The 9,419-nt window shown below is 41.7% G+C and overlaps 1 long non-coding RNA gene across 1 annotated transcript in view; it reads left to right on the top strand.

Annotated features, from left to right (window-relative positions):
• LOC117283860 overlaps positions 1–9,419 on the top strand; it is a 28,411-nt gene that overhangs the window by 5,874 nt on the left and 13,118 nt on the right. The gene's annotated exons all lie outside the window — the stretch shown is intronic.

Below are 9,419 nucleotides of genomic sequence, written 5' to 3'. Positions count from 1 at the left end.
TAAAAAAAAAAAAAAAATCAGCCCCTACCATCATGTTTGCAAACATTTGGCAAAAAAAAAAAAAAAAAAAAAAAATAGGCCTACTTGAGGAGTTACAAACCTTCCCATCAGGGCCAGCAAACATTTTATAAAGCAGTGATGGCCAGCCCTTTAGAGACCAAGGGCCAAACTGCAACCCACACCCCACTTATGTATCACAAAGTGCCAGCACTGCAATTAAACCTGAGTACTAAGGTTTTTGTTTAGAAAAACAGCTCTACATTAACATCTTTCATCTCAAAAGAAAAACACAATAACACGTGTGCCTTAGGTTCGGCCACCACTGCTATAAAGGATCAAATAGGAATAGTTTTGACTTTGTGAGCCATTATTCGACTATTCAACTCTGCTATGAAGTTGCAAAGCTCCCATAGACAATATGAAAACGAGTGGGCATGACTCTGTAGCAATAAAATTTTATTCTTAACAATAGGTACCAGGCTGTCTGTGGACTGCACATATATCCATATATCAGTTTGTGGATACTTGCTTTGTGAATGAATGGAATTCAGTCTCAGAAAGGTATACTGCAGAAAGAATCCCTAAGTTTGTCCCCTGGATCTAGCTCTACTAAGTACGTGTTATTTGGTTATCCAATCTCTCAGTTGTCTCATTTTTAAAAGGAAGATAACATGAAAGTTCTCATCATGGATTGTATGAGGATGAAATGAATCTACGTATGCCGAGCACTTAGACCTAGATCTGGAACACAACATTACTCAATAACTGTCATTACTGTCATCTTCAGCTGGAAGGTTAAAGATGGTGCAACGTCTGCATGTGGTTGAAACATTGCTTTGGACAAGGAATGAGGATATATAAACCCTTCTTGTTGGTTTTTATATCTTGCTATCCACCAAATGTTTGCCTCACTGGAATTTTCAAAAGCAAAAGAGACCTTCTCCAGAGTAAGAAGAAAACTCCACACATTCCTCAAACTCTGAAACTCAACACGTTCAACAGCTAATATTTCACCACCATCATTCCAACTCTATCCCCACCCTTTGACTCTCTCAATTGCAGAAGTAATTAGTGTTCAGGCTAGAATATTAAGACTCTCTCCTCTCTCATCTCAGTCTATCCACATCCAGCCACCAAAACCCTCAATTCTACTTCTGCAATAGCTCTTGAAACTTTACTTCCTTCCATCCCTACAGAATGGTCTTAGCTCACGTGACCATCACTTTCCATCGGGTGGTACTTCCCTGTCTCTAATCTTACTCTCCTCCCATCCTCTCTCCACAATGACACTGGTGGATTCCTCCATAAAAGTGGGTCTAAGTACTTTCATCACTCCCTCATTCAAGTCTTTATCATGAAATAAGACCTCTTTAGCATGGCATAAGATGTCCATCGTGACCTGGCCTCTTCAGTCTCATTCCTGTCACTCTCTCCCAGCTCCTCTCTCCTCTTCCCTCCACCATATGTCCCACACGTCACAGTAGTACTGAACCACTTGTTCAACTGTCACTTTTCCAGCCTTCCCAGCTATTAATTCCATACATCCTGCAAGATATTCAGCAATCTCTTCCTTTGAAACAACCATCTCAGTTAGGACCTCCCACTGGATTCACTTTGCACTCCCATCAGATTCACCTGACTTGTCTACCACAGCTCTTACCACGTGGAAAGGATCTGTTTGCTAAGACATCTTCCCCACAAGACAATGTATTCCATCAGGGCACAGAGTCTGTCTTATCTTTCTGTTGCTTCCCACAATGCCATCACAGAAGTTCGGTGAGTTGAGCACATGAAAGAGGAAACAGAACTACAAAAGAAAAGTTAGAGTGGTTGGCAGACCCTTGAGGAGGGGTCTGTGTCTGGTCTTGATTCAAAGGGTTAGTAGAAGTCTGGGGAGGGGGTGGAAGGAATGAGAGATAGGCACAGGATGGTCAAGAACTGGAAAGTCTGAAGACTCATCATGGGGCTTGGGGAAAGACCATTAGATTTGGTGGCTAGAGTTCTCCTGAGGAACTCAGAATGAATTTTTAATAAGTGGATGATTTAAGGGGAGACTGGAGTTATTTGGAATTAGAAGCAGGAGACATTGATTACAGCTGCAGCTTCAAGAATTTAGTAATAAAAAGAGTTAATTATCAGTTTGTGCTTCAGGTTAGGGAAGCCTGGGTTAATCTATAAAAGAAGACTGTGAAAAGACAAGAGAAAGCCAAGTTAGAATTAGAAGCTTAAGCCAAGTAGGTTGCAGGAGCACCAGGACAAAAAAGAGTCCGATAGGAAGGTTACCTCTGCTAAGAGAAGAAGTAATTACTTAAGTTGCAAAGACAGAAGCAACAGACAAGGCAGAGGGCAACCAAGTGGGAGACTTTGAAGGAGATCGGAGAAAAGCTGAGGGTTTAAATGTAATGGCTTTCATCTCTTCTGTGTGGACAGGAGAAGAGAAAGGGCCAAGTACTCAGAGAGAGAAGAAAGAAAGTGCTCGGCACCATCTGAGGAGATGCAAGGCTGGGGAAGACAGTCCACACTGCTCACATTCAGGTGATGGAATTGAAGGGAATAAATCTGTGAATTCTGTGAGAAAAACCCAAGTACCAGAGATTAAGTGAAGACAGTACTTTCTGCTGGGTCTATAGATCTAGACTATTTGGAGAATTAACTTTTGTTGATTTCCAAAGATTGTATACTAATTCCACAGACCTGCTTTGAGTCTATGGCATGCACATCAAATGGGTGAAAATTTTAGGCCAGCCAGAGCTTCTGTCACTGGCTTTTGAGTCCCAAAGAAATTCTTTCCAGGTTTATGGTGTACCTAACAAAGAATTGGATAAGACACGCAGGAAAGGAAGCAGGATGCTCTTTCATGGAAAGTGGAAAGGAAGCACAGTCTGCCGAATAAACAAAGGCCAGTGAAAAGGGTCACCGGAGCCACAAGGATAACGGCAAGGGGTCTTTTCTATCTGGAATTCTTGGATTGGGGTCCCCCTCATGCAAATAAGGCATTTGGGATGGCTGCCCTATCAAAAATTCCCTTGGTCTGGCATCAGATTTCAACGGATCTATGGAAGACTTGGTTTCATGCCTGATGTAAATGAAGAACTGGAAATAGTGCTTTTCTGATCGGTTCCACTTCCAGGATTCAAGAGCAGTGTCATCTTGGGTTCTATGTGCTAGGCTTGTGCCCTGGGTCTCATGACTGACAAGTTACGCCCACGTGCTTGACCAGTTTTGCCCCAGCCCTAAACTACCTCACTTCCACCTTTTACACACAGTGGAACAGCAGGAAGCCTCAGCCTTAGCTGGTACAGCACCGGTACAGCAGCAAATAGATGTCCCTGAGAAAATCCTATGGGGAATGTAGCTCAGTATCAAGGTGGAGAAAGCCTGGGGGCAGGAAAACACACAGTGGACGAAATCAGGGGTGAAAGACTGACCAACTGCCTGGGAGTTACTGACCACCTCTTGGGTTTATTATTGCTGCTTGGAACAGCAATATCTGCCAAACTCACACACATGCACACGACACGCAACACACACACCGCATTTATTGATATCCTTGTATTTTGCTCTCGTAGACAAGTAGTGACTTTCACAACAACTGCATTACAGGAGCAGAAAGGCACTCCCAAGCTCAGACCAGTTCAAGTCAGCAACCACATCCACTCCTTCTCCTAAGTTACCTCTTGCTGTATGGGAAGAATCTGCTGCTATGACGCCAGGGAGCCATGCAGCAAATCGTGGAAAAGGATCAACCTTAGGGTTAGAAAGTTCTGCACTTGGGAATCTTCCCCAGGCCTGATTGGTGAAAGCCAGTGCTCTGAGAGACTCTTTCTGGAAATCATCTGGTGACGGTTTTGTCACAGTTAATGGTGACGGGCACTGTCGGCGGTCATTATGAAGCTTTTATAGGTATGCTATAAACATTAAGAGTGCTTTAAAACGATCCTGTGTGCAGTATCCGAGAGCACGCTGAAGTATCACACGCCGATTACATGAGCCCCATTTCCTACATCTCCCCAAAGCATGACACCGCGTCACACTTTTAACTCTTTAATCACCGAGGAGTCATTTGATCCTGAACACTCAAGCAAATCTTCCCCCTCAGATCAGTAGTTAATGACACAGGTGCCTTGCTGTAAACTCATCGGTCAAATCTCTATTCTAAAAATGAGGGCAGGAGAATATTCCTTGACGTTTCCCAGGACAGAAAAGGACCTTTCACCTTTCTGTTGTTCAGACAGCAAATGGGAGCCCCTGAGGAGCGGTATGACCTGTCCACCTTGGCTTGGGTTGTGTATGAAACACAGTGCACATTTTGGCAGGATGAAACATTTGTTTGACCGGCATTGTGAAATCTATCCAGAATTAACTTCTTATTTGGTGGTCCTATAAGTGCATCTTATCCACGGAGTTTTCCTTCATCGGCTTGCCAGGATGTCTGAGAGAAACAATGGCCCTCGATAGAGTGAACTAAACTCAGAAGGTGTCTGTTAGAAAGCAAATAAGTACGAAATTTGTTAATTTTCTTAGGAGTGATGGTAACATTTTTCTTCAGACATCTGACGATATCCTTATTCTTAGGAGATGCATGCTAGCGTATTAGGAAAATGTCAAGATATCTGAAATTATTCTCACTTGGTTCAACAAATAAACATATGAAGTCACAATGTATGCACACATTCATATAAGTCGAAAGATAAAGCAAACATAGCAAAACACCAAGTGTCGAATTATGATAGAAAGCTTGGAGGTATTTTTGGCAATACTTGTTTCAGCCATTTTGTAGGTTTGAAAATCTTCATTATGAAAAAATCCTTTCTAATTCAGATTCCTCAGTATTCCCTCAAAACTCCTGAATCACACTCCGTGTGTGTGGAACCCAGGAAGAGGCACTGTTAGTATCTGAAGCACATTTCAGACATTAATAGTTAAAGGTGATAGAATCATAGGTGTGATAAAATATGTAAACCCGGATCTACCACCACCAACAACAACAGTAACAGTGTTAGCAGAATAGAAGTAATGTCACACCTTAAATGCACAGGACTAAAAATGAAAGAACTTGGTAGAAAGTTCCAGTAAAAAGCAACAAGAGCGCCAAGAATGGTTAAGAGAGTAGCTCTGTATTCAATTTCTAGAAGAAATCTGATCAAGCAGTCAGAACTCCTAGCGTCAGAAAGTTTTGTGATTCTCTACATCATTCTTATCTGGCCTTGCAGTACAACTGTTTGTGGAGTTTGCAAAATACATTGAACAATGTCTTCCGATCCCTAAGTTTCACCTGTACCATAGAAGCAGAATTTTTGTTCTATAAAATTTCACAGGTAATTCTAATATACAGACAGGATTAAGAGGCAGTTGCCTATGAAATTAAACTGAAACTCTTTAGCCAGGAAAATAATGTTTTCTCAGAGGCAGGAGCCTGTCAAGGCCATCTTGGTGCCTCAATGAACCAACCATGTCTGACATTATCAGTTTCTAAATAAGTAAAACGACATAATTCATCAATGAGCAAGAGATGTATATTTGTGAATGAGGAAGACTGGGGAACTGCAGATAATCAGAATATCCAGAAATAAGGTGAGCAAGGGGAAGGGAGCACACCATTCATTGAGATCAGAAGTGGAAAGCAGGTCTTACTGTGCTGAAATGTGATGCAGGATCTGTCTACCCATTTACATTTTCACCTGCTTATTGTCTTGGGTTTGGGCAGGACTCTGATTTCCTTCTTGTGATGTGATTAGGAAGTATAAAACTTGCTTAGTGGAAATTCTTGTTCCTTGGCTCTTTGTCATGAAAGAGGTGTGTCTCCCATAGCTAGGAGACAAGAGGAAGTTGTGATAATTTCCCTGAAAACATTAATCCAAGACACCACTCATAGGTTGGTCACTGGTGATTATTTCTTTTGGAGGAAACGAGACAGGATAAGAGGAAGGAAAGCAATAAAAAGAAAATCCGAGCCCTATTCTGGAAACGTGGGTGGGGAAGCAAGGTTGGTTTTAGAAAACTAGTATTACAGGAAAGTCTATCCTTGGCTAAACATATTATTAGTCATATATGTCACCACTGCAAACTCCTGACTGTGGACCTGAGACGAAACATAATGTTAAGTGAAATAAATCAGACACACAAGCTTAATATTAGTTTCTCTTCTATGAGAAACCCAAATTATAAATAAGGAGCACAATAAAAGATGAGAGGAAGTAAGGGGACAGATCTTTCTGAAATAGGAAGAGGATCAAGAGATGGAGGGACGTGGGAGAAAGGGAAGGAAAGGGGACGGAAAAAGGAATTAAGATGTGTTGTGTGTACTTGCAGCAGCTCCAAACAAGCGATAGAAACGTGTGCTGCAACCATGTACTAATTTAAAAAATAAAATCAAGGGAAAAATGCAATCTTTTCATGCCTAAAACAAACAAATAAGATGAAGACACAGTGGTGTGTATTTAAAATACACAGAAACCTGACTTCCCCAGGTTCCTGTTGTAAAAGGTTTGTGCACACATTTCGGAGATCTCTTCCAGTTCTTCTGGCCTCTGTGCTTTCTCTCCACGCCAACTAACTAGGCCCACTACTAAAATCTTTGCTCACAGAGGCCTTTGAGAAACAGGATCTTCCCTCTCCTGAACACCCACAATACTTGAGCACATTTCAGGGGCCTCACGGGTCCCTGGGAAACCACTGTTGCAAATCTGCACCACCCTCATCTGGTTTACAACCCCACACTGCCTACCAAACACATCTCACAATCAACAGGCTGCTATTCAAAACTCTCCCCACCATGTGTGTTACCTACTCTTCCAAATGTTGCTCCTGAAATTCATTTATTTAGCTTATAGGAACTAAACACGAAAAAATCAGACATTGTATATGTGTTGATATACATACGTAAATATACAACAGAAAGCAGCACATTGCAAACAGAAAGGCAGCAAAGTCTTTATTATAGGCAAGACTTTCTGTTGAAGAGTTTGCAGTCTAGAGAGAAAGGTGAGACAGATAAATAAGCCATGAAACAAAATTTCAAAGTAGCCCTGGCCGCGCCAGACACTGTTGCCTGACTCCCCACCATCATTTTCTCTTCATTCCTTGCTGTCCCAAACTGATTTTGTTCCGTTGTTCCATTTCCCCCGGCATCACTGACTTCATGCCCATGTTTAGAGGGGAAACGAGCAGGAGAGAATACCTGCTCTGGGGCTGCAGTGCCTGCGCTGTGACTGAAGGTCTAAGCTTGCGAAGTCGGAGAGCAAAGGGCAGTCACTGCCCTCTGGGCTTCTTAATGAAACAATGAATCCCTTAGCACTTCCGCTACTCTGAGGTGCGCTTTCTGGTTCTTGAGTTGAAAGCATCCTGACTGTTGCAGGTAATTTAAAACAGGTATGAGTCATGCTTCAGGAATTAGGAAAGCATAGACTTCCATGTTACACATGTACAGGAGTATATTTACACGTGTGTATAAGAATCTATATATCTGCTTCTATACATATTGTATATTTTGAGTCATGTAACTTCTGCTAGTAGGGAGTAGTGACACTTTGGGAAAGTTATTTTTATGAGCTTTGTCATTCTCATCTATAAAATGGTATGGTACTCCTTCGTATGTTTCCATGCGGATTAAATGAGCGTGTATATCACGTTCTTGGTACAATACCTCACAAATGATAGGTACTCAGTCTATGATTTCTGTTGATACTATTTTTATATGCAAATCAGGAATATTTATTGAGTACCTACGCGGTGTTAGATCCTCTCCTAGGCATTAGTTATAATGGTGAAAGAAAGTCCAACATGAACTGTGCTCTCATGGAGGTACAATTTGATCAGTGATGACACACATAAAGTATAATTGGGAACCGAGATGAGTACATAAAGTAAAGGTACGCAGTACCATCAATTACGTAGGAGGTGGACCGGCTTTGCTGGGGTCAGGAAAGTCTCCACTGGAGAGTGGTGTTTGAGCTTGGGAACAGGGATGTAGGCAGCAATTCATCACTCTGCTTTACACAGAACAAATGGGAAGCAAAGCAGTACGATTATGTGTTACTGGATGATAGGCTTCTAAGTACAGGGACTACATTCAGATAACTACCAAGTTATTCTCCTTTCCGTGTCCAGCACAGTGGCAGTCACAAAACAGGCACACGTAAGTGCTGTGGACTGAGTGAACTGCTCTGACTGTCACTGTTCTGTGACAGAGCTGGGGGGAGCAATATAAAAGGCCTCCTCTGAGGAGATAAGGATCCAAAGCACCTGAACATGTAAAAAGGATTCAATAATTGTAGCTGTTATTATTACTGCTATTGGTATTACCTTATAATTTGCACATATTATCTCATACTACATTATAAGACTTGGGGTGGCAAGAAATGTATCTTATTTAACTTCAAATATCCACAGGTCATTAGCACAATATCTTGCATACCATAAATTCTCTAAAAATTCAGAGAATAATTGACATTTTAAATTAGGAGTTCAGTTGAGAACTTAAAGGAATTATATATCCCTTCTTGGTAAAGGATTAGAATCCATAACCTCACTGAAATCGGGTTTGACATATAATTTGCTTTGGCCAACTAAACATGACAAAAGGCATTTTGGGTTACCCCCGGGACAATCTTTAAGAAACTGTTCACCGTATTCCCTTTCTCTGTCTCGGACAGGAAGACTGTCATTATTCCAGAAAGGACTGCTGCGGTCCGCAGTGTGGTCCCAGAGTAGGGAAGAGGAGATTCAGGCAGCCAGTGACAAGATATGTGAGAAATAAACAGGTCATCACATGGCAAAGAGAAAGAGAAAAAGGAAAATGCGTGCCCTGAAAAAAATAAATTATCAATGTCAGGCTATTCTCTGTAGGAAATATTCAATGATGTTTCTAGAATATAGATAAGATATAGAAGAAAAACCTGTAGAAATGGTTGTGTAGATGACCCAGAGTCCTACGTGTGCGGAAAACAAAAACTGCAGGACACTGGTGCAGGTAATCAGAAGTGTGGCGCTGTAATGCCAGCTCCCCAGACACCACCCCTCTATAGTAATCAATACCTATCCCATGCTCCTGTTTGAATTCTCTGTGTGCCACTTACAGCCATCTAATACTTTTCCCTGTCAGCCAACAGACTGATATCTACAACTATAACAGGAGACTGAAAGTATAAACACAAATCTTCAAGGAGTAGGATACAGACTTGGCAAGGGTTTGAGGACCCAGCATGGTGATCAGAAGAATTTATATTGAAATAGTTTGTTTCTTTTTAAAAAATAGGCTAAATGCACCGGGCGTGGTGTTCGCACCTGTAATCCCAGCACTTGGGAGGCTGAGGCAGGAGGATCGCTGTGAGTTCCAGACCAGCCTGGGCTACATAGTGAGTTCCAGTCTCAACTACCTAGTGAGACCCTGTCTCAAAAAAAAAAAAAAAAAAAAAAAA

The sequence above is a fragment of the Fukomys damarensis genome, unplaced genomic scaffold, assembly GCF_012274545.1.
Source record: "Fukomys damarensis isolate Sample0158 unplaced genomic scaffold, DMR_v1.0_HiC HiC_scaffold_31, whole genome shotgun sequence".
NCBI classification, from domain to species: Eukaryota; Metazoa; Chordata; class Mammalia; order Rodentia; family Bathyergidae; genus Fukomys; species Fukomys damarensis.
This window is presented reverse-complemented; position numbering and strand designations above follow the sequence as displayed.